Source organism: Sciurus vulgaris, assembly GCF_902686455.1.
Source record: "Sciurus vulgaris genome assembly, chromosome: 12".
NCBI classification, from domain to species: Eukaryota; Metazoa; Chordata; class Mammalia; order Rodentia; family Sciuridae; genus Sciurus; species Sciurus vulgaris.
Genome location: NC_136473.1, coordinates 57,211,703 through 57,239,171, shown reverse-complemented (window position 1 = coordinate 57,239,171; position 27,469 = coordinate 57,211,703). Strand labels below are relative to the sequence as shown.

General features: G+C 34.7%; 1 protein-coding gene across 12 annotated transcripts in view; it reads right to left on the bottom strand.

Annotated features, from left to right (window-relative positions):
• The window catches only part of CDC42BPA (CDC42 binding protein kinase alpha), a 311,754-nt gene that overhangs the window by 272,784 nt on the left and 11,501 nt on the right, over positions 1 to 27,469 (bottom strand). The window contains exon 2 of one of the 12 annotated variants that reach the window (XM_079106614.1): positions 17,232 to 17,331. The exons of the other annotated variants lie outside the window; for them this stretch is intronic. The gene's annotated coding sequence lies outside the window, so the exon portion shown is untranslated. The remainder of the gene's footprint in view (positions 1 to 17,231; positions 17,332 to 27,469) is intronic. 12 annotated transcript variants of the gene reach the window in all.

Genomic DNA, 27,469 nt, shown 5'->3' with positions numbered 1-27,469 from the left:
TGATATAAAAAGGGCCTGGGGGGTCCTAGAAAAGGTTTTCTCCCTCATGAGTAAGAAAACAGGGATAAGTCCTTTTCCCCAAACACTCCATTTCTTTATACTTAAGCTATTACTATGATGATGTTTTGACCTATACAGACACATTATTTTTCAATGCAACACAACAGAACTCCAAAAGTTATTCCTCCTTTTGACAGATAGAAAGGAGGAATTACCTCCCAATAAACTTCCCTTGTCTGTACCCTCTCCAGCCCCTTACCAGTCACACAACACTAGGAGTTATCCTAGTTTGGGGGGAAAAAAAGTTGATTTCCCAGTAATAACTTTGACACCTTTATCTATCTATCCCCCTATCCTTCTGTCTCCCTACCCTTCCCACTCTCTAGTAACTATTCTTTTATCTAGTTTTCCATCCATATTGCCACAAATGGCACAGTATCATTCTTGAGTATGGCTAAATAAAAGTCTACTGTGTATACTGCATTTTCTTTAGCAGTTCATCCCTCAATAGACATCTAGGTTGATTTCATATTTTGGGCACTGTGAATGTTACTACAGTGCACACTGGAGGGTAAATATCTCTTTACATAATGATTTCATTTCCTTTGGATATATACCCAATAGTGGGATTGCTGGATCCTACTGTAGTTCTCTATTTAGATTTTTGAGGAACTCCATACTGTTTTCCCTCATGGTTGTTCTAATTTACATTCACACCAACAATGTATAAGAGTTTTTCTTTCTCTGCATCCCACCAACATTTGTAAATTTTTTCTTTTTGATAATAATTCTAACTGGGCTGAGATATTATTTCACTGTGATTTTGACTTGCATTTCCATGATAATTAGTGATGTTAAATATTTTTTCATGTAGCTGCTGGCAATGTGTATTTTCTTTTGAGAAATGTCAATTCAAATCATTTGTCCATTTTCTAATTTAATTATTTATAGGGTTTTTGTTTGGTGATTGAGTTCTTTAATATATCTGGATATTAGTCCCTTGTCAGAAAACGGTTTGCAAATATTTTCTCACATTCATCTGACTGTCTCTTCACTCTGTTGATGGTTGCCTTTGCTCTACAGAAATCAGGTACTGTGATGTTTCCAGATTCACTCTTTTTGCTCAGGATTACTTTGGCTACTCAAGGTATTTCGTGGTTCCACATGAGCTTTAGGACTGTTTTTTTCTGTTTCTGTGAACAGTATCATTCATGGGAATAGCACTGATTCTTATTTTGTGTACATTTTTAAATATTAACTTTTCCAATCTATGAACATGGGAAGTCTTCCAATGTTCTTCAATTTTTTTCAATAGTGTTTTATGATTTTTCATTACAGATGGCTTTCACTTCCTTTGTTAGGTTTACTCCTAAGAATTTTATTTTATTTTATTGTAAATATTGTGAAAAGAATTGCTTTCTTTTTCAGCAAGTTCACTACTGGTACACAAAAATGCTACTGACTTTCATATGTTGATTGTGTATCCTGCAACTTTACTGAACTCACCAGTTCTAACAGTTTTTGATGGAGTCTTTATGTTTTTCTATATGTAAAATCATTCATCTACAGAGATATTGAACTTCTTCCTTTTGTATTTGGATGTCCTTTATTTCTCTTTCTTGCTTAACTGTTCAAAAATTGCCAGTACTATGTTGAATAAGAGTGGTCAAAGTGGACATCCTTGTCCTGACCCAGATCTTGAAGGACATACTTTCAAACTTTTCACCATTCAGTATGTCAGCAGTGGATTTATCATACAAGCTGTTTTAGTCAGCTTTTTCATCACCGTGGCCTGAACACCCAATGAAAACAATGGAGAGAAGGAAAAGTTTATTTGGACCTCCCAGATTCAGGAGTCTCAGTCAACATATGGCCAACTCCATTGCTCTGGGCCCAAGGTGAAGCAGGACATGATGGAAGAAGGGCCCAGTGGAGGAAAGTGGTTCCTCTCATGGCACCATTAGAAAGCAGAGAGAAGGGGTTGGATGAGAGGCAACAGGTAAGATTCCCCGCTTCCAGGGAACAACCTCTGTAACCATCCTCCAGCTACAACCCCCACCTGCCAACAGTTACCATCCAGTTATTCAAAATGGGATGGACTGATTATGTTATAGCTCTCACAATCCAATCATTTTAACCTCTGAACATTCCTGCACTAACACAGGAGCTTCTAGGGGACACCTCATATCCAAATCATAACAACTTTTGTTCTGTTGAGGCACATTCTTTCTATACCTAATTTATGATCTTTATCATAAAGGGATTTTGAATTTTATCAAATGCTTTTTTCTAAATATATTGAGATGATTATATGATTTTGTCCGTCATTCTGTTAGGATTTATTGTGTTTATTGATTAGCACCTGTTGAACCATATCCTTGCATACATGGAATAAATCCATTGGTCACTGTGCATAATCATTCTCATATGCTATTGGAATTTGCTTGCTAGTATTTTGTTGAGAATTTTTCATCTATGTTCATCAGAGATACTGGTGTGTAATTTTCTTTTCGTTATATCCTTGTCTGATTTTGGTATCAGGCTACTACTGAACTCACAGACAGTTACAACAGGTTTCCTCCCTTTTCGTTTTTTAGAACAGTTTGAGAAGAATTAACATTTGTTCTTCTTTAACAATTTGATAAAGTCAGGTGCAATAATACACATCCACAATCCAAACCACTCAGGAGGCTGAAGCAGGAGAATTTTAAGTTCAAGGCCATCCCCAGTCATTTAGCAAAGCCTTTAGTAACTTAGTAAGACCTTGTCTCAAAATTTAAAAATAAAAAGGGCTGGGGGTGTGGCTTAGTGGTAGAGCACCCCTGGGTTCAATCTCCAGAAAAACAACAACAAAAAAGGCTTGATAAAATTAGCATTGAAGCCATCCAGTCCTGTGCTTTTCTTAGTTGGGAGACTTCCCCAACCCTCCTGGTACTAGAAGTTAAACCCAGGAGTGCTTTACCCCAGTTACATCCCCAGCCCTTTTATTTTGAGACAGAGTCTCACTGAATTGCTGAAGCCATCCTTGAATTTGCAATTCTCCTGCCTCAGTCTCCTGAGTTGCTGGGATTTCAGGTGTGCACCACCATGGCCAGCAGGAGACTTTTTTATTACTGATTCAATTCAATCTGATTATTCATTACTGGTCTGTTCAGATTCTTTATTTTATCAAGCTTCGATTTGTTAGGCTATTTGTGTCCAGAAATTAATCCATTTATTTTAAGTTTTCCAATGTATCATTTATAATTGTTAATTATATTCCCTAATGATTTTTTTCTGAAATATCAACTGTATATTACTTTTGTCTCTGATTTATTTGAAACTTTTCTCTTCTTCTTCATTTAAAGTTTGTTGATTTTGTTTTACCAAAATAAAATCAATCAACTCATTCTATTGATTTTTAATTGATTTTTAAGTCTGTTTCATTTATTTCTATTATGATATTTGTTATTTCTTTCCTTCGTGTGTTTGTTCTTGCCTTTCTACTTACTTGAGTTGCATCATCCAGTTACTTACTTTAAATCTAATTTTTTGATGAAGGCACTTAGTGCTAAAAACACCCCTCTCAGTACTATTGCTTTTACTACCTCACATAGGTTTCATTATGTTCTGTTCCTATTTTCATTTGTTTAGAGAATTGTTTTTAATTTTTCTTTTGCCTTCTTCATTGACTCATTGGTTATTCAGGAGTATGTTGGTTTAATTTCCATACATCTGTACAATTTTAAAACTTCTTGTTGATTTCTAGTTTTATTGTATTGTCAGAGAAGATGCATGATAAGATTTTGATTTTTTTTTTAATTTGTTTTATGGCCTAACATTTGGTGCACCCCAGAGAATGTTCCCTGTGGTGATGTGATGTAGTCATTGGATAAAATGTTATATAAGTGTCTCACAGGTCTATTTCATCTATCATGTATAATATAACGTCCATGTTTCTTTGTTGATTTTCTTATGTGGATGAAGAAAAATTTTTAAAACTCAGCTGTTTCCAAAAATAAATGTGTGGGTCTATTCCTAGTAGGTATCAAATCTAATAAATGATATTACTAGAGTAGCATATTGATAAGAGGCATACTAATATTGGAATTAGCAAACTTTTTTTATGAAGGCTACAGTAAACATTTTAGGCTGCGTAAGCTGTATGGGTACTGTGACAACTACGAAACACAACCACTGCATCACAAAAGCAAATAAAAACAATATATAAACAAATCAGTAACATAATTTGCTAAACCCTGAACCAACAGAACAATGAAACAGAAATCAACTTTAAAATAGGTCTGTCAATATATGAAAATTTAGTATAAAACTGGTATTTTAAATCAGTGGGGGAAAGATGGACTACTTGGGAGGCAAAAAAACAGATCCACAATTCACAGAGTTCAAAAAGTAATATCATATTAAAGAAGCAATTGGGGGGTTTTTTTGTGGGGGTTTTTTTGTTTGTTTGTTTTTGTTTTTTTGGTACTGGGGATTGAACAAAGGGGTACTTAACCACTGAGCGACATCCTCAGCCCACTTTTTATATTTTATTTGGAGACAGGGCCTTGCTAAGTTGCTAAGGCTAGCTTTGAACTCATGATCCTCCTGCCTCAGCCTCCAGAGCACCTGGAATTATAGGTGTGACCACTATGAGCAAAAATAAGCAATTATTTTTTAATCTTTGTACTATTAGGAGAAAATAATACAGCATACTGAGGTGAGGACTTTCTTAGCAGCTGTATAACCAAAAGTTATAAAAGAAAAAAGATTCACGTATATAAAAAAATTAATTCTTAATTGGGTGTAGAGGTGCATACTTATAATCCCAGTGACTTGGGAGGCTTAGGCAGGAGAATTTCAAGTTTGAGGCCAGCCTCAGCAACTGAGTGAGACCCTGTCTCAAAATAAAAAGTACAAAGGACTGGAGATGTACCTCAGTAGTGAAGTGCCCCTGGGTTCAACTCCCAGTATTAAAAAAAAAAAAAACAACTTAAGTCTTTGGTAAAAGATAACATGAACAAAGTTTAAAAAAAAAAAAAAGTGAATATATTTGCAACAAATATTTATATAACAAAAAGTAATACATAAAACATAATTTTATAAATCAATAAGAACTAATATTAGAAAAATGGGTTTTGGCATTTGAAAAAATATATAAAAAATATTTAAGCCCTGGAAGTAATCAGATAATTATATATTAAAGTAACAAGTGTCAATTATTGACCACAGAATTAATTAAAAAAAAATGATAATATCCTAATCCTGGAGAACAGAAACAATCACATGCCACTGTTGAGAGTTTAAACTGGTATCCATTTGTGGGGAAATAAATATTACAATAAGCCACTTATGTAAAAAAAAAAACTGTGCACACTTATATATGTATACATACACATAAGTGAATGTCTACAAAAAGGACCTTAAAAGAAAACAAATCAATTGACCAAAGAGTCAAAGTTACTACTGTGAAAAAGAATGTAAACACAGAATAGGAGAGAATTCCACTTTCAGTACTGAGAGCAGAGATCACATAGATAAAAATGCGGAATGTGAGATCCTTCAGACCTGGGTTCAAGTACTTGGAGACATACGAGTCATTTATCTCTTCTAAACCTCACTTGCAAAATGGCAATAACAACAGAACCTGAGTCAACAGGTTATCTGGGCTTTTTTTTAAATTCTGTAATAACTAAGTAACAAAATATGCTATTTTAACCTTATTTAGGTGTACATCAGCAGCATTAATTACACATAATAATTACATTCATAATTTTGTGCAAATGCCACAATGTCCAAAACATTAACACCCTAAGCAGAAACACTATTAAGCAATAACTCTCCAATTTATATCCTAGTAAATTCACCAAAAAAATGTCTTCACTATTCATTTAACTCTGCATTCAACTCTTTACTTATTACCTATTCAGTACCAGCCACCATACTAGAAATAAAAAATATTTTGGGTAGTTACCTAGTCAACCTTCCCATGATAACAATTTAATCTCATCAACTACCTTCTTTCAAATATCTTGTTATCAATGCTATTAATAATATTTAAACCAACAACAGAATTAGGGAATTTTAGGCAATAGATTTATAGAAAATAATTCTCAAAGAATTAGAAAATAAATAGAGACATTATACGCATTTATTTCCACCCAGCTGATCATAATACTATTAAAATGGTGTTTTGGCACTACAACAAAAGTGAAAAGAAAATAAGTTAGACAATTAGGTTGTCTTTTAAAAAATATTTTGTCTAGATTTAGGGGTAGGAAAGGGAATTTAACAAAACAATTTTAAAAGGTCAACTGTAAAGATAAATGTAGAATAGCCACAAAAAATGTTTTAAAATAAATATGAAGGGCCCTGCATTACCATCTATCAAACTGTTAGAAAATTATCACTTCAAATATAGACAATCTTAAAAACAACTTATATATACCATAGATGTATTAGAAAAGGATATTTTTATGTTCTTCGGTGGGGAAGAATTTTTCTAATCAAGATGCCAAAAGCAAAATCGTTAATGAAAAGGATAAATTTAACTAAATAAAAAAGTTTTATTTTATAGTAAAGTATTTTTAAAGACACTTTAAATGAATTTAAAAGAAAACAATTACAGAGAAAATATCTATAATTTATTGATGGTCAGAAGGTTCCTATCCCTAAATTTCAAAAAGCACTTGCAACACAGTATGAAAAAAATATATATATAATAGGAAATGGGGCAATATATAAAATAATTATTTAAATAAATACAAATTAATTTTGAAATACATTTTTAAAGCCATAAATCAAATGCATCAAGGAATTAAAAAGATCTGACTTCAGAGTCAGAAAACCTGAGTTAAAAACCTGGCTCTGTCATTGATCAGTATAACCTCAAATAAATTGCCTCACCTAATTCTCAGTTTCTTTATGGAGTTAATAACTTTGGAGTTATTAACTAACTCCAAAGGTACTAACAAGGTATTTTATTTGCAGATGAGATGAAAACTTCAAAGAAGTAAGACCTGGTTGTTAGATGACTGATAAAAATGGGAAGAGGTATAACTTACAATTTAAAAAATGATGACCAATGGAAACTTCAGAGCAATGTCTCTGCCTACTAACTGGATGTAAGACTGAGACAGGTAGCGCACATGCATCTGTCCATGGTCCTGAACTTTTATTAAAAGTTTAGGTATAAAGTTTGTTCTAATTCTGGAATAATTATGATACTTCTTCAAAGTTTCCTAGGAATTCTCAAACAGACAAGCACTAATGAAAAAAATGAAAGAAACAAAGCGTAAGACAAAAGTCACCCAACAGTTTTGGAACAGCATAGCCACTAAGAAATGGCCATGGTGGGGGTGGTGGGGGTGCAGGAATGAGAAGGAAGGAAAGGAAAGGGAAAAGATCTCCCCAATTTTGTGAATTTGTAAGAAAAAAAATCTTGAGATTTTTTTAAAAGATCTTAATATTTTATAGTAAGAACGACTATAGAATTAGATATATTTGGGTTTATAGCAATTCTTTAGTATCCACCACCTGAAATGGCTGACAAAAGTTAACAATATATGGTGCACAGAGTTGGGCAGGGTGAATGTAAGGACTAAGGAAAAGGCCATCCCCAGTGGCCATATCTCTGCTAAAACTCTTCCCTTCTCCCATACTTTGCAATAGCCATAATCCAAAAGTAAACACTTGACCCAAGTGAACCTAATCAGATTCTCTTTCTCCATTTTAAAGACAGAGAGGATTTCCCAAGGATACATGAAAGATAGTGATGAATTTTACATTAAACATGTTTCAATTGACATCTAAAGAAAGAGAAATAAAGTGTATATCTTCCAAACAAGTAGAGTGGAAAAGTGAATCTGGAAAATGTACTGAATTAATCCAAAAGACAGTGAGAACATAAGGAAAAATAAATATAAAAAATGTTTTTAACTGATAGAAATAGCAACCAAATAAATCTGTATTTATAATAAATTAAATGGTCTATACATGCCAGCTATACAAAGATTTCACACTGACAGACAAAAATCCAGTTTCATGCTATATCCAAAAACCCTTCAAAATTCAAGGATACAGAAAGAATGAAAATAAAATGATGGAAAAAGGTAAGTCAAGCAAGTAGTAAGCAAATAAAGGTACATTATTTATATTAATAAGAAAACACAAGAAATTTAAGGTGAAATGTCTCACTACAAATGACAGTCCTTAGAAAAAAGGTGCAATTCACCAGGAAAAAAAAAAATTCTACACTTCATGCACCTAACTGATCTAGCCTCAAAATACATAATGGGCAAAAACTACAAGCACTATATAGAAAAATCAGCAAATCTTCTATCAGACTAGGTAATTTAATATTCATCTCTCAGTAACCAATAAGCAAAGCAGACAAAAATGTTAACAGCCTAATAAGCTGATCTCATGGACACCAAGACAATACAACAACTATTTAATAAACATTATTTTGAAAACCAAATAGAATATTTACAAATATTAAGCAAATAACAGGTATGATGTAAGTTAGAAAATCTTAAACAAATGACAACTCACAGGTCAAAAAGCAAGCATATAAAATAGAACAATAATGAAAACACAACACAGCAAAATGGATGAGAGGAAACGAAGGTGGTACTTAGAGGTCTAAAGCCTTAAAACTTATATTAGAAAAAATGCTAAAAATTAATGGACTAATCATAGAACTTCAGCGATGGAAAAAAATTTTAAATATAGCATAGGTAAGAGTAGATGTTAGGGTTGGGGTTGTAGCCTGCTGGTAGAGCACTTGCCTAGCATGTGTGAAGCACTAGGTTCAATTCTCAGCACCACATATAAATAAATAAAATAAAGGTCCATCAGCAACTAAAAAACATAAAAATAAATTTTAAAAAATTTAAAAACCACAAATATTAAAAAAGAGTAGATATTAATAAAGTAGATTCTGCATTCCCATTTATATGTCTCTGTTCCTTGTCTTCTCCTTTGAGTAAGTTATAACATTTCACTGGTTTATTAATAATGAGTTAGCAAAATTTTTTCAAATGTTCAAAAAAAACTACTAAATAGAGAAAATCAACATTACAAAAATATTTCTTTCACAAGACTGATGATTCTCTAAAAAATGATCAAGACAAAGAGACAAATAAACAATATTAGAAATAAAAAAGTAGAAATGACACCAACATTACTTGAGGGAATGCACCCTATCTTGTTTTATGAGGACAAAACAATCTTGATACTCAAAATAAGTATTAAACACTAGGCATAATGCAAATAATATTGACACTCAAAGACAAATATTAAACAAATACTAGGTGATGCAAATGTTAGAAAAATCTAAAGCTAATGACTTTCTTTTAAAAACACTGTAAATTGGGCTAGGGATATAGCTCAGTTGGTAGAGTGCTTGCCTTGCAAGCACAAGGCCCAGCACTGTGAGAGAGAAAAAAAAAACATAGTAAATTAAACTATACCTCTGAAAGACTCAGGTGAAAAAAGAAAATTAAAGAAGTAGAAATCATTTAAAATGGAAAAATAATGACAATATTAAGTAATCTACAGACTAATTTATCTTGTGAACATAAATACAAAAAAAGTCTAATCGAAGCATTAGTAAATCAAATCCAGAAATATGTTACAGACCGAAATTACAATGCAAGAGTGCAAGACTGATTTAATAGTCAAACAAGTGTTAATCATCACATTAAATGGAATTTTAAAGATGAAAAGTCATATAGTCTCAATAAATGCAAAAAACTGATAAAATTCAATACCAGTTTATATTAAAATAACAAAAAAATCTAAAACCTCTTAGAAAACTAGGAATAGACGAGCTGGATAGACTGGATAAAACTCCTTCACAGTTTTTAATTTAAGCTTCTAAAGCCAACATGGCCAGAAACAAGATTCAAAGCTAGTTCTCTAAAATTGACAGGAACACCCAGGCTTTCTCCACTACACTCTAGCAAGGTAATGAAATAGTCTTGTTCACAGACTCTTTCTTGAAAAGTGTCAAAAAACAATGCATTCCTTAGACCTTTTAAATTGTAGCTTGACAAAGGGCTAAAAATAATTAAAGATTTCCCCCATCCATGTGTCTGTTGTGACCTTCACATGTCCTTGATGGAACATCTAAAGAATGCTGACTTCTAGGTGGGTTTGGCTCACTCATTAGAACTGAGTCATTCACTTACCTCAAGGCTACTGCTCCCTCCTTTCAGGGATCTTGCCAGTCTTTGGGGGATCACTAGGTCACTGCAGCTTGCTAGAACAAAGCTGTCTTTGTTCTAACTTATATTTAAGGGACCCCACTGGGAATAAGTCTGTGGAGTCTTGCCTGAAGAGGATGCTCTGCCTGGGACTTCCCAGTCAGGACCCTGAAAAGCTGCCCCAGGACTCCCAGCTACATGACTTCAGGGGTTGGTGTTTCTCCCAGTCAATGCATATCTCTATCTCACCTATCACTTTTGCTTTTGCTCTTGCTTCCATAAACACTACCTTGTACAGAGAGTGTCTTTATTATCTATTGGATTCGACCTGCCAAATTCAGCAGCTGCACACATACATAAGTTATACTCGAGAATTGTACTTGTAAGTTTAAAAGGTTGTAAATAATTTCCAACATATTTCAAGTTGTATATGTACTTTGCAAAGAATTCCATCAACACATGGAATTTATAAAAATTTATGGAGAATGTCCACCATATAATCTAATTGGCAAAGCCAGTCCTTCCCTGTCAAACCAATGGCAAAAATAAGACATTTTCTGTTAGAGTAAATCTTACTTTGATTTTTAAATCAAATGAATGAGCAATTACTGTATAGAGCCCAGTCTACACTGGCTTCAGATTTCTCAGATGATGGATAACCAACGTTTGCACTAGCCTGTAAACTAGCGAAATAAAACATCGATTTCGATACTCTACAGAACCTCTTTGTTTTACCCTCTCTCAGGAGCTCTGTGATCTCAAATAGTACCTTTTATTTAACACCTAAATTTTCACTACTCAAGGCAAGATACTATAGCAAGATTTGAGATGGGTAAGAAATATGCCTTATTTTATGTAGCAGGAGATGGGTACTGTGAAACAGAAGTGGAAAAAGAAAATCAACAGATTTCAAGGTACTCTCACACAGATGGACTTTAGAAAAGAGTACTTAGAGTAGAAAATTTAGAAATCTATTCCCTTAAACTCTGTACACACATTTCCCTGGGGAATCATGCACCACAGATACAGATACCCTACTTTGAAAACTACTATACTAGATTATCTCCTGACCTTTTGTAGACATTTTAAAAATTGAAATTGTCACTTTATGCTTTAATCTCATTAAGTGACATTCAGATACAAATGAATGATAGTACATTAAAAACAGATTCCATGCTGGAGGCTTTGTTTCTTTTTTTTTTTTTTTTTTCTTTTTTTTTTTTTTTTTGTGTTTTTTTTTTGTTTTGTTTTTTAATAATATGCAATAGGTGAGGAATATTATTTTAGTTTCCTTGGCCTGCCCCTTTTTTCCTAACCATAATGTAAGCTTGCCACCCAGGGGTCTCCAGTACAGCACCTCAGGAAGTCAGAACTGACTCTGAGGAACTGTACCTCTGAGGATCCCTGTGACAGAATTGCTGCTACTAGTGGCCAAGACTCTATCAGCAGCTGTCTAATGCCTGTTCCACAGCCCAAATACCATGCCAGGTCTACTGCTTCTCTCCTTACTACATTCTCCCAAATTCCAGTCCTCCATCCCTGAGAACACCATGGCCTGTGTAAACATAGAGAATACTGAGATGTATTAGAATCCAAGCCAAACTAAATTTATGAAAGTCAGTCTGCTGCCCTATCAAACACCTTTTCATTAAAACTTTTTCCTAATTGGCCGCTCTGGTGTTATCCAAAATTAGGCAGGGATGGATAGGTTCCAAGTTCTTCCCCTTTTGACTCATTCTCACTCCAGTCATGCCAGAGAACTTCAAGACTCCTTAAAACACAGCTCCTCAGAGATTACCAACCCAGTTCTCCAACTCATAGGAATAGAGACAGTCAATCAATCAAAGACTGCCAGCTTTACCTCAATACTTGCAAGAACTCTTCTCTTTTTCAATTCTTTATATATATATTTTAGTTGTAGGTGGATACAATACCTATATTTTATTTTTATGTGGGTAGGTATTGTATCCATCTACAACTAAAATATATATATATAAAGAATTGAAAAAAAAAGAGTGCCCAGAGACTCAAGACCTGAACTGCTCTGGCCCTGACAGGAACTCATAAATAACCCTGGGCAGTAAACATTTCTTTAAAAAGGGGAAAAGATAAACAACCCACCTGGCTCTGGGAAAAACTAGACCAGTCAGTGAAAAAAGTTTTAGTAATTGAAAAGAAAAATTTAAAGTGAATGAGTAAATATTGCCAAAAAGACAATATTATTATCATAAGGTAAGAACAGACTATCTGAAAATTACTATTTTTATGCCTCCTATGCAAAACTGTTAAAATGTGATTTTATTACTTCCCAGGAATTTAAATTAAAATTAAACAATCAGTTGTTTACATAACACTTTAAAATGTCTGTACAGCAAATAGAATCACTTGCAGTGTTTACTATTATACATGTGCAATGTGAGAATTCTGATGGCAGCTAAGCAAAAGTCAAGGAAATTTCTGTAGCACATACTGCAGTGTCTTAATCTGTTACTATAACAAAATACCTGAGGCTGGCTACTTTATAAAGAAAATGTTTATTTTGCTCACAGTTCTGGATGTGAAAGGCCTGAATGCCTCATCTGATGATGACCTTCTTACTGGCAGAGTCCCCAGGCAGTGTGAAGCATCATATAACAATAAACAGAAAGCACACATTTGTATTTCTTTGTCTGTCTGTTCTCTCTTCCTCTTCTAATAAGGCCACCAGGAATCAGGCACAAAAGCCCTATCTTATCTGATTCTAATCACTTTCCAAAGGTCCCACCTCTAAATACCAATCAGATTGCTTCCATTCTCTTACAACTTCACAATAGGAATTTATTTTCAACACATGAAGCCTTGGGAAACATTCAAGCCATATCCAAACCATAGCATAACAAGCTCTCTCCTATTATCTGCAGTTATCTAAGATCTTTCTAACATATGTTATTTTTAAAATTCAGATAACAAAAAAAAATTAAGTATTTAAACAAGTAATACTGTTTGCTTAGAAATAAAATACAAACAGTAGAAAGGCATAGCTCTACATCACTTTTTGCTAGTAATCAAACAAAAAAAAAATATGATTCTATTCACACGACGTGTACTTAAGAATAGATAAATTGACAGTAGTAGAATAGCGGTGGCCAGGGTATGAGTGAGAATGGGAAGGTTTGGGGAAGTTATTTTTAAAAGGTACAAAGTTTCAATTTTGCTAAATAAAAAGTGTTCTGGAGATGAATAGAGATTATAGTGACACAATAATATGAATGTACTCAATGTCACTGAATTAAACACTTAAAAATGGTTACAATGATAAATTTTGTTACATCTAGGTTACTGTAAGTTTTTAAAATAGTATCTTTAGCCAGGCATGCTGGCACACACCTGTAATCCCAGCAGATCAGCAAACGGAGGCAGGAAGATCTCAAATTCAAAGCAACTTAGGGAGACCCTGATTCAAAATTTAAAATAAAAAGCAAAGTGAGTAGGGGAGCATGTTGGGGGAATGGCTCAGTGGTTAAATACCCCTGGTACCAAAAAAATTAATAATATCTTCAAAATTCCATGAGATAAAACATTTTAAATTGCAAAAACTTATCATTTAATCTATAAATTTAAAATTTCCATTATTCTGTTAGTGATGGAATCAATGTTCTAAGGAGAATTTAAAATACACATATTGATACAATAGCATGTTCCTGAAAAGATGTATTTATATACATAAAAATGTATTTATATATATTAGTCTCATAAATTTTTTTTTTTCCGGTGCTGGGGTTGAACCCAGGACCTTATGTCTCCCCAGCCCTCATAAATATTTTTGTAAGCAAACATTTATCTGTTGATATTAAATAGTAGAAAGTTTGATATACACTTTGTTTATACACGTAAACAACTGAAAAGTATTTAATCTACCATAAAAATGACAAGTGTCATATGCCATTGTGAGAATACTACAATATCTACTAATAGCTTACATCAATTTGGTCTAACTCATTTACAACTCGATACATCTAAAAAAAGGAATTGTTTCTAAGAAGATCCTATTTGTGATGAAAATGTTTATGCTACTATAATATTTTCAAAATGCTTTACTGGACTATTTTAAGTAATTACTGAACAATCCATAAACTCTCTTCTATAACAGGGAATTAATATATGGTAATTGATGCTTTGTCTTGACATATCAGATATCATGAAGGTATGGTTTGATAAGAATCTCAGAATATCTTAATATTTTTAAATTTTAAAAATGTTATAAGAATTATTTCTTTAAAAAATGATTTACTTTTCCATATTTTATTCTCCTTGAAAAGTTCAAGAAATTCACAACTTATAAATCCATCATTATCCACAATTTATTTAAACAATTAATTTGTAATTTAGAATATAATGTCTAAGAAAATGTTATAAATGCAGTATAGTTTTCCAGCAAACTATACATAAGTCTGGAAGCTTTAAGCCTGAGGTCCAGCAAGTAGTTATCAAGTATAATATTCCACCCACCAATCCCCGAGGAGAATGCCTGCACTTAAGAGCAATAGAAATAATGTACTGATTTTCACAATCTATGATTCCTAAAGAAATACTAAATTGGTCCATAAGCCTGGGCTTCAGAGCAACACTTAGTGGAGTTTTCTCTCATGCTAGAGGCCCAAGTTCCCTGAGCTGTTAGAAATCCACTTACTTTTGGGTCAAGGAGACCAAGAAATTCCCTGGCATATGCATCAGGGTAGATAAATGTAGTCCAGTCTACCCAATCAGACACATGCCCAAACTGACAAAATTCTTCTAGTTTCTTGTTGTATTACAGGGAACAAAACAAACTGTCTACACAGTTTTATTAATGCAAAGTCTAAAACTTTAAAGATTAAGAGACCTTCACTGGTCTGGGATTATGATTCTTCATCAGAAGCATACATACATTAGAACCAATAGGAAAGCATTTTAAAAATCCACATACCCTGGCCTCTGTCCTATGTTAACTCAAACAACTGCTGAAAGAGTTGCAATCATATATATTTTGGAAAAGTCACACAAGTGTTTTGGACACTTACACCAAGTTAAGAACCATTTCTTCTGAGGACTTCACATATTAAGTAATTACTCAATAACCAACCTCATATGACTATGAAAAGGAAATAAAAGAATGCATTCTTGGTTCCATCCATATACCCCTGAAATAACAGACCCAAATTCCACCCATCTAGCCCTGAAATAAACCACCCAAAACCAAGCTATGTAATGGTACCCAATAAAAAATCACAATGAAGCCAGACATGGTGGTACACACCTGTAATCCCAGCAGCTTGGAAGGCTGAGGCACGAGGATGGCAGTTTCAAAGCTAGCCTCAGCAACTTTGTGAGGCTGGCTATAAGCAACTCAGCAAGACACAGTCTCCAAAAAAAGAGCTGGGGATGTGGCTCAGTGGTTAGGTATCGGGGGAGGGGGGGAGTCAAAATAAAGGATTGTCAGAACCTGAGACTCTGCTTACCTTGAGGAAAGTCAAATATATATTCTATTGTCTGTGAGTCCCAGATATTCCTGTCACTATGGAAAAGGTCATTTAGGATTTATCTTGGGATTATCAACATGAAATAAAATCTAAGAAATCTCTGATTATGTCCCTGTTTCAGGATGATATAAAAAATGGACAACCTCATTTTTGCACAAGGCAAATTATTTTGGACATCATAGTTAAAACTGGAACTCTGCTTGTTCCTGAACAGCTGGATATAGTAAGAGGGAAAAAAAAAATCACAACCATACTGGCTGACTAAATTTATATCAAACTTTCACATGAACACATTTCTGACAATCTGAACCCCCTCCCCTAAGCTAGCCTCTTCCACTCTCCAAAGTTACTACTTCATCTTGTACAGTATAGAGCTGATGGCATAACAGGCTTGAGATTCCAACTCAAAAGGACTGCTTACAGGGTAGGCCTTGATTAGCATCTGGTAACTTCAGCTTGCCAAGCGTTTCCCCAATTCTAAGTGGTAAAAAGGGCTCACTGCACTTAATATTGCTTGAGCAAATAAAATGGTCTTTGCTGAAAACCTTCCTTCTGAGAGTCTGGAATTTCAGTATTTGCTAGGCAGAGGGTGCCCAGATGATCAACAAAATAAACACGCTGGGCACTGAGTTTCTAGTTCCTAACCTCTCAATAACTAACGTATCTCCAAACTAATAAATCAACTCAGTCTATCCCAACCTTAACATGGCTAAAACAGAAAGTACCCTGGACTCTTACCCCACCCCATAGACATCCCCATCACAATAATTCTCTCAGTGATCAGATTAAAAGGTTTGGACCTTGACAATACCACTAATTAGTTATGAGATGAGACCACAAACCTATGCCTCGGTTTTATCATCTATAATAGTGATAATGCTACCTTCTTCATAAGAATAATCCATTTAAATTGCTTAGACAATCCTGGCACACAATAAATAATAACTGGTCACTCAGTTCAGAAATATTTCTATCCTTGATTCCACCTTTTCCTTCAGTACAAACAACCCTCTGTGACAGTTCTGTGAGTTCTACAAAATCCTTAACAAATCTCCAGCTCCTCTACTGATGCCCAAGTTCAAGAACCATCATCTCTCATTTGGACTACTGCTAGTTCTGATGGTATGAGTTATTCACATGGCAACCACCATCATCCTTTTAAAACATAAACCTAGATAATATTACTCCTTGGCTCAAAACTCTCTAATGACCTCCTCTGGAATAAAATAAGGCCTTTTCAGGTAGAACTTCATATCCTACCACCCCACTCCTTTGCTTACTCCAATCTGGCCACACTGATCTTTCTGTTCCTCTGTTTCCACCTTAAGATTCTGCACTTACTCTTCCCTCTGCTTAGAATGCTTTTACTCAAGATGATCACATGCCTGCCACCTTCTTCAGTTTTACAACTCTGCAAATATCGCCTCCTCAAACAGGCCTTCCCTGACCAACCATCTAAATTACCACCAAAAACACTATCCTGCATCCTCTTTCATTTTCTTTATAGCTCTTACCAATAACTGAAATAATCCTGTTTACTTACATGTTTATTTCTTGACTTCCCCCCACCATTAAGAGGTAAGTTCCGAGACAACAGAGATCCAGCCTGTCTTGTTCATTGTTGTATCTCCAGAAATTGATACCTACCACATAGAAGGTATGTAATAAATACCTGTTAAAATGAATGAATGAGTATATTCCACAAACATTCTATCATGGCAAAAGACTACAAATCTTAAGGCTATTTCCATTTGGACAGAAAGCAATTTCCAAGTCTCCTTCTTTAAATACAAATACACATATTCAACAGATTCCCACTGTCCACAGAGTCAAATTCAAATTATATAATAAGCCTTCTGAAAGGGTCCCAACCCATGAGTCTAATCTTATTTCCCACTGTATCTCCATCCCTCCAAGTACTCTGCTCCAGCATATGCCTTTGAGCATACCTGCCTCCACACTCTACCTTCTATAGATCCCTTCCATCTAAAATGCCCTCCTTCTAATTCTATTTCATAAAACACTATCTTCTTATAGGTCAGCTCAAATGTCACCTCCGTGATAGACCTTTTTCCACTCTCCACCCTCCGTATCAAAAGTAATCTCTCTCCTCTCTTTTTATAATGCTTAATACTATTTAATACCCTGAGGGTAGGAACCACATGTTATTCATCTTTGTTTCTGAACACTACCATACACATAATATTTATTATTCATTTTAATCAATATATTGACTTATTTATTTTTACACAGACTGCATTTTGATTCACTGTACAAAAATGGGGTACATCATTTCATTTCTATGGTTGTAAATGATGTAGATTCATACCATTTGTGTAATCATACATGTACACAGGGTAATGTCTGTCTCATTCCACCATTTTTCATACCTCCCCTCCCTCTCATTTCCTTCTACATAATCTAAAGTTCCTCCATTCTTCTCTCAATCCCCACACCCCCACCCCCATTATATATCATTCTCCATTTACCAGGGAAAACATTTGGCCTTTGGTTTGGGGGGATTGGCTTATTTCACTTAGCATGATATTCTACAATTCCATCCATTTATTTGCAAATGCCATAGTATTCTTCTTCTTTATGGCTGAATAATATTCCACTGTATATATATACCACAATTTCTTTATCCATTTATCTGTTGAAGGGCATCTCGGTTGGTTCCACAATCTAGCTATTGTGAACTGAGCTGCTATAAACATTGATGTGGCTGTGTTACTATAGTATGCTGATTTTAAGTCCTTTGAGTATAAACTGAGGAGTGGGATAATTGGGTCAAAAGGTGGGTCCATTCCCAGTTTTCTTTAAGTTGACTTTTAACAGTCTTTCTCCTAACCATACTTCCTGCGTATATCACCAACAATATATACTAGAATTTATTGATGCTAGAGATATGAGAGATGACCCCAATATGGCATATATAAAAAGACAACTCATAATCCAGGATGTATACTGGTTGCCAAATGAGCACTATAAACAAATTTTATAAGCATTCAGAGGAGGGATAAGCCAACAATGGATGGCACAGTTGAGAAAAGTATGATTTTAATGACCAGATACAGTTTAAATTAAAATTTAATCATAGATATCTATAATGCATTGCTTCTCTCTTTCACCTAGCAATAACTTGGCCCAGAATCCCTAAGTCAAAAAGCACATTAGAGATGGCATCACTTAGAGGTCAGGGACAAGGACAAAAAAAAAAAAAAAAAATCAGCATAAAACTGTGTTTTAGCACTAATAATTTTTAATGAAAATGTTATGAATAAACTAAACCACAATGCCAACCATACTGAAGATTGCTTTTTCTAAATAGATTTCTAATTTCATTAAGAGTGCAATACTTCCCTCTTACATCCCATGCACCTCAACAATCCCATCACCACCAATGAAATGACTGGTTCAAGAACGGGCATGGGATTTTATCCTAGCCATCTGAAACAAAAGGGGAGAAATTTTATAATAGGTATTTCTATGAAAAGTCTTATTTCCTCTTAAGAGACCTACAGAAACACACCTCTCTCCCCCTTCCCTCCTGGACAGGGGGGTATGTTGCTCCAATGCCATTCTATAACCTCTAGGAAAAACAGTGTTAAAAAGTCAGCCACAGTGGCACATGCCTGTAATCTCAGTATCTTGGGAGGCTGAGGCAGGAAGATTACAAGTTCAAGACCAGTCTCAGCAGCTTAGCAAGGCCCTAAGCAACTTAGCAAAATCCCAACTCAAATTAAAAATAAAAAGGAATGGTGATGTGGCTCAGTCGTTAAGCACTCTACCTCTAGGTTCAATCCCTGGTATTCAAAAAAAAAAAAAGGAGGAAGAGGGAGAACAGGGAGAGGGAGAGGGAGGGAGAAGAGGGAGAGGAAGAGGGAAAAGAGGAAGAGAGAAAGGAGGAAGAGAAGGAAGAAGGAGGAAAAAGAAGAGGAGGAGAAAGAGGAGGAGGAGGAAGAGGAGGGGAAAGGGATGGGGAAGAGGAAGAAGTCGTCTAAGTCGAAGTCTATCACTCGAAGAGCCTGGAAGTTTGATAATACTGCTGAGACACTAAGAACTGTACCCTACCTTTGCTTTGCTTTTTTTTTTTTCCCTTTTTGGTACTAAAGATTGAACAACTGAACCCAGGAACACTGGGGGTCTTTGTTTGTTTGTTTGTTTGTTTGAGGCAGGGGTCACTAAGTTGCTAAGACTGGCTTTGAACTTGCGATCCTCCTACCTCAGCCTCCCAAGCCACTGGGATTACACGCATGCCCCACTGCACCCGGTCCCTACCTTTGCTCTTGATAGTTAGCCGGTACAACTTTCCTTATTTTTCAAACCAGTTTGTAGGGGAGAAGCAAAAAGAGACAGAGGCAACTCAGTTGCTTATAGGTCTCACTGAAAAAATGAGAACTTTACAGAAAGAAGGCCCATGAACTATCTCATAAATGTTGCCTTCACACTAAATATGAATATAACATATTAACCATCAAAAAAAATTAGTCCAAACTAAGCTGAACTCCATCTCCAATATGGGAGAACAGAATCATATACAACTATTGGGAGGCTGGTGACTTTCAGAAATGGAAATCTTATTAGTAGAATAAATAAAAATAGAAGTAGTTAAAAGTACAAGAAAAGCCCTTCCATGGAGAGAGAATAAAAACTTTGAACTGGTGTTTGAACTGGTCTTCCTGGTGTTTCTTCATAAAGTTTTCTGAATTTTCCAAACAAAAAAATTGAGATTCAAATGCAATGTGAGCCATATGCAGATAATTTTAAAAAGAAAATTAAACCTGACTTTTTAAATAACTTTAAAATTAATTTAACACATCTTTACCTGAAAAGTTAAGTGTTAATGAACAATACAGTATTAGTTTTCTTAAAAATCTAAATAACTTTGCTTGTCTGTGAAGAAACTAAAACTCTCACAAAAATCATTTTTGTATATTTGAGAAGTGAAGTGTAAATTAAAATCACTGCTGCAAAGGAACTATTATTACTGCTGGGACAAAAATTCCTTTGTCATTTCCACATACTAGTTATATTACATCATTTCCTTAAAATTCTGTTGTTTTTTTTTTCAAATCGAATGAAGCTATGCTGTTTAGTAACATACCTAATTGAAAATACATACATACAACACTATCATAAATATTCCATCCTGATTCTAAGCCAGATGTGTATATTGAGAGGCACTCTGATTATAATCTGCTTAAATTATTTTGGTTCTCAGTAAAAGCACTGAATCTAGACTCTAAAATGATTACTGATTTAAGATATATTTAGGGCTATTGGTGTTGCTCGGTGGTAGAGCACCTGTCTAGCCTGTATGAGGTCCTAGGTTAAAGATCTAGCACTACAATAAAAAATTTTTTTTAATTCTAGTAAGATATAAGTGTTTTATTTGTGGCTTTACTATTTTGAATGTTCTCTTTCCCTTTTAGGTAAAATGCAAAAGTAAATAAATTTTAGGTATGCAACTGTCAACAAAATAAATGATCAACGATACAGAAAACAGCCAAAATAACCCTGAGAATCAAACTAATCAGAATGATTTCTAATATAAGGAAACAGAGTATTGCATAATTCAATAATTTCAGTTGGGGTGTGCTTTTCAATACACACCTGAGTGGAAATATTCCTGACATTCAAATTAAATAAAGAAGTCATCTGCTAAAAACCTGACTTAAGAGTAGTTAGAAAGCTGACCAATTTTCTCATTCAGTCTTAGGTATAGCTCAGAAACTCCCTGAAACAAACTTCTCTTAACATTGCCCTATAAAACAGAAATGAGGAAAACAACTGGTCAGTTATTTAGACTTAAAAATTTTCTCTATGAGAAGATGAAATTTATCACAAGAAGAATTTCATTTAATATGAGGCATTTCTTTGAACTTACAAGGATCAATTTGAATTTCAGCTTGAGAAGCTGAGCACTGCTAAAATAAAGCTACCTCTGCAGTTGTATATTTGACAAGTATTCTGGTATCTCCTCTCACAGTACTTGATGCCTTAGTAGTTCACAGAAGTGATAATCATGTCATTTGCATCATTTGTAAGATTTATCTTCCTGCTCTGTTTATTTGTTGTGTGTTCAATTCCATAAACACTGAGTAATATGTATGCAACTTGTGTAACTTCAGAAGTATCTGTGTAAATGTTAATGTAAATACACAGAATTTAACATAAGTGGATTTTTCTGGAATAAACTATCATCCTAAAACAGAAAAAAAACTATTTAGAAATTGCCATCTATAAGAACAGAGCAATCATTGATCTGTTCAAAGTACATAATGATGAGCTCTAATCTCAATTTCCTATTCACTGTATCTACCTCATTTACAGAACTCAGGCCTAAAATCCCAGTGGCTTGGGAGGCTGAGGCAGGAGGATCACGAATTCAAAGCCAGCCTCAGCAATTTACCAAGGCTCTAAGCAACTAAGCAAGAATACAAGCAACAATAAATGTTGGCGAGGATGTGGGGGGAAAGGTACACTCATACATTGCTGGTGGGACTGCAAATTGGTACAACCACTATGTAAAGCAATATGGAGATTCCTCAGAAAACCTGGAATGGAACCACCATTTGACCCAGTCATTCCACTCCTAGGTTTATACCCAAAGGACTTAAAATCAACATACTACAGTGATGCAGACACATCAATGTTTATAGCAGCTCAATTCACAATAGCTAAACTATGGAACCAACCTAGGTGCCCTTCAACAGATGAATGGATAAAGAAATTGTGGTATACATACACAATGGAATATTACTCAGTCTTACAAAAGAATGAAATTATGGCATTTGCAGGCAAATGGATGGAACTGGAGAATATTATGCTAAGCGAATAATCAAATCCCAAAGAACCAAACATTGAATGTTTTCTCTGATATGTGGATGCTAATTCACAATGGGGGGAGAGGAGAGAATAGACTAGACACAGGGGAGTGAAGGGAAGGGAGGGGGATGGAGATGGAATGATAGTAGAATGAATCAGACATTACCCCATGTGCATACATGATTACAGGACCTGTATAACTCTACATCATGTAAACCAGAAAAATGGGAAGTTATACCCCATTTATATATGATGCGTCAAAATGTTTTCTACTGTCATGTGTAATTAGAACAAATTTTTTAAATTTAGAAAAAGAAATAATTTCTTCTCTCTCCTATATTGGATCTCCTACTTCTTTCCTACATTCTATCTTAATTTACTCCCCTATACTCTCGTTAGAACTAGAGCAATCAATTCATCTCAGTATGGCTGCTTTTAACTCCAAAAATCCCATGTCCCAGGAAACTCTTCAGTCCCAGGTAAACATGAATGATTCATTACTCTATTTGAAGAGGTTGTACAAAGTAAACTTTTTGCATGTCTAAAAACTGTCCTTATTCCACCTCACACTTGATTAAGAATTTGTCTGGATGCAGAATTCAGGTCTGGAAATCATGTTCCTTCAGCACTGCCCTAGCTTCTTTCTAGTGTTGCTGCTAAGAAGGCCTGTCTTTCTGATTCCTGATCTTTGTATTTTTTGTGTCTCTTTTTTGTCTCCAGAGTTCTGGGAATTCCGCAGTGCACAGAATATGAATTTTGGTGTGAATCAACTTGCATTCACTATGCTGAATGGGCCCCTTTTATCTAGAAACTCATGTCATTCAGTTTTGTAATTTTCTAGAATTATTTCATTGACCATTCCTTCCTCTCTGTTCTCTCTATTGGAATAAGAGAATTCCTCTTATTCAGATTATTATTTAAACTTCCCAAACTGGTCCTCTATTTTCCTTTACCTCCTCTTTTCTATGCCTTTGTGGGTTTTTTCATCCACTATATGAAAATGTTTTTCATTTTTGCTTTACAATTCTTGTATAGAGTTTTTCATTTTAGCTATCGTATTTTTAATTTCAAAGAAACCTTTCCATTCTCTTATTTCCTTTTATGGCATTCTGATTTTATTTCACAGCTGTAGTACTTTATCTCTGAGAATATTAATTACAGCTTTATGTTTGGTTTTTTTAAGTTATGCCTTCTTGGCAAACTTTGTTTCATAATTCCTGGTTTGTTGTTTTGTTTTGTTTTGGTTTGGTTTGGTTTGGTTTTCCCCCCTACTGTCTGTAGCCGTACCTTAAATATTAGAGGCTTCCCTCTGATGTCTGGTACTTCTTGGTTTTCTACTCACGTTTAGTTATGAGAAAATGAAAAGAAGAGCTGAAGCTCTAAATCCTCAGGTGAAGCCCAATAAAAATGAACCTCACTGTAATGTGACTGCCTGAGCCTTTTACAAAGTATCTGTATCTTTTGGTCTTTTTTCTTGGGCTGGTCAGATTCTCCAGAAATTGTTCTAATCTACAGTCTTTTGTGGTATAAGGCCTACCACCAAAATCCCAGGAGCCAAACAGAAATAAACATTTATTTAATATCCTTATTTTGCAATATAAAATGCCTACCCTGCTTGATGCCTTGACCCAGAAGGCTTCTACTATTTTAAACATCCAGTCTTTGTTTGAGGAAAGAGATAAAGTTGTCCAGTGACACAGCCTAGGGCCGGGACTCTAGAGAGATTCTGCCTGCTTCTACAACAGTTTCAATCAATCCTCCATATCTTAGCACAGCCATACCTCAACTTACGAAGATTCCTGAAAACATCAATTTCTAAGACTTCTGAGGATTTTGCCAAATAAGCTGGACAGGTTAGCTTAGACCACTGCTAACTTAGTATTCAATTTTCTCAGATCCCCTAAGTCATTATCACTCATCTGTCTTTTACTTTATAAAATTTCACTCTACTCATCTGTTTTTTACTCTATAAAATTTCACTGCTCTTCTCATCCTTAAATAGTTATGACTTAAGAGAAAAAAGTTTACTATACTTTTTAGATGGTTACAGAAGGGAATAAAATCATATTTTTGTATGTTCATCATCACCAGACTCTAAATTTTATGCTGGACATTGTGCAAATAAGGTTAAACACAGAACTAATGCAAGAAAATTTTAAGTTGAAAACTAAGAAATTTGCATTTTACTTTATTCCTTACCTTTTCCTTTCCTCACTCCATTACATACTTGTTTACAGACTGCCAACTGCTGTTTTGAAATAAAACAGTCAACCGCTATTTTGAAATAAAAGAGTAATACAGACTGTCAACTGCTATTCTGAAGTAGAACAAGGTAAATCAAAGAGGAAACAAGTTCCTGACAAGAAAAATATTGTATTTCAGGCAACTTTTCAAGATACCTAGATATCTTAGATCTACTGCTTTTAGTCTTGGGTGTAGCAAGTATAATACTAACCAACCAACATTAACAAATGCCTGCTATGTGCCACACACTTACCAGGACAGGCAAAGGAATAAAAAAGGGCATGGTACAAAAAGGCAATACAAGAGAATTTTGAGGGATGATGGAAGTGTTCCCTGTTCCTTAAAACAGCAATAGTGGTCACAACTCTACTTTGGTAAAACTCATAGGATATGCATCAAAAAGAATAAATTTTACTATATGTAAAATTTTTAAAAGTATTTTTAATTTTTAAAGTTAGGTAGAGAATATAAAAATTATACACACCTATATGTATGTGTATGCATACATATGTATAGTCATGCACACTTAGGACATTTCATGACAGAATACATACATATATCCTGACAGCACCAAGAAATTATATTGCCTACTGACATCCTAGTTCTTAAGTCTGTGTAGGTACACTCCATGATGTTCACACAACAAAATCACCAACTCACTTTTCAGACTATTCCCAACATTAAGAGAGGAGTGTATATATTAGGTAAGCAGCCCTTACCTAACCTTCCTCAATATTTCAGATTTAAAGCCATTAGGTGGGGCAAATTAAAATAAGCAAAAAGAAAAAGAAGTCATACTGGATCAGAGTATAGTGCTAGAAGCTGAAATGGATGAAAAGAATATCCACATAAAAATGTTGTATGCACTGACACTGGAAGAGTCATGACAGAACCTAAAGAGCATGAAAGAGCATCCAGGGATGGAAGGACAGCCTGGCATGAAGAGAGAAGCCTAGTATGGTGGCCAGAAACTAAGCAAGACAAGCAAGGGCATGAATTTAAGGGGAAAGAGGGACAGCAATTTGGCAGACAGATGAAGGTTCAAGTGGAATGAAGTACTTGCTAAATAAAAAAGGGTAAAAAAGGTTATCTGCATGAGTGAGTGGGTCACAGCATTGATGGGAGGTCAGTTATATACTATGGAACTGATCACATAAAAAAATACATTATGGATAATGGAAGCCATGATTCTGTCAGGAAGCAGTTACAATCTGGAAAAGAAAAAACTAGAATGAACCCTGTAATATTAGACTGGAATTAGAGATACTAGTATAAATTCTTGGTCTTTGATATATAAATAGAGAAACAAATATTTACAGAATATAGCTTTAAAAAGTAGATATTATACATAAAGGTGGACAGATGAATAGATAGCTGGACATATGAATGGATAAAAAATAGTATTGTCTACTAGCAGAGCTGTGGGCAGCAACACAATAGCAATGAGCACGTATCTACACTGGATCTTGGCTTTTTTAGAACAACTTCCTCTACACTAAAAGGAACCAGGACTCTGAAAAAATTGCTGATTCCAGGGATGGGGCAAGGAAAGCAAAGACAAATCTGAACCACCTCATTATACCAGAAAGCAAGAAAGTTATGATCAAGGAGTCATAGGGACCTGTCAAATGACACAGAAGCTAATTTCAAGGGACTCTTACCAGCCAAATCTGGGTCTATTCGAGCCTCAAAATAAATGGGAGTGAAGGACTATAACCTAATGAGGAGTAAAGAAAACCATTAACAAGGAAAGGGTATATATACAATACCACATATACCTCCCCACAAAATACCTACCAATTAGAAAAAAGGCAAGGTGTTGTAGCCCTTACCTATAATAATCTCAACTATCTGGGAGGCCGAGACAGGAGGATGGCAAATTCAAGACAAGACTTTTAAACACTCACCAACTTAGTGAGCCCCTGTCTCAAAATAAAAAGTAAAAAGGACTAGGAATGTACTTCAGCAGTATAGTGACCCTGGATTCAATTCTCTGTACAATAAATACATACATACAAAAAGGGGGGGGGGGACTTCACAGTGAAGACTCCTGGCAGTGCCCCAGATACCAACTTAACAAGTAATGGGGCAATATTAAATCATGTAACCCTTGATGGGATGCAATGAAAAGAACACAGCAGCATTTCTGTGATATTCTTATCAAAGATTATCTAAATATAATCATGAAGAAATAAAACATAAATGGGGATACTGCAAAAGCTGCAAAATACCTGGTCTACAATCTTCAAAAGAGTCAAAATCATGAAAGTCAAGAAAAATCTAAAAGACCTGACCCAGACTGAAAGACGACAGAAGACATGCCATCCAAATATAACAAGTTTCTAAACTGAATCCTTTTGCTATAAACATATTATTAAGACAACTGATAAAACTCAAATGAAGTACTGCATGACTTCTAAGGATTAGATAATGTTGCCTAAATGCTAATTTCTTGATTTTAACAGTTATAGTCATGAAAAGAATGTAGACAATACACACAAACAAATCTGGGCATTAGGTAAGCAACTCATCTCAAATGGCTCTGGAGGAAAAAAATTGTACTATACTTGCAATTTTTCTGAAAGTTTAAGACTGCTTCTTTTTACTATTATTATCTTTTACCCCAACTGCAGGAGGGAACCACAAGCCTTCCTCTCTGCGTCTGTGGACCTATCTATTCTTTGCTGTCATAACGAGCACACTAGT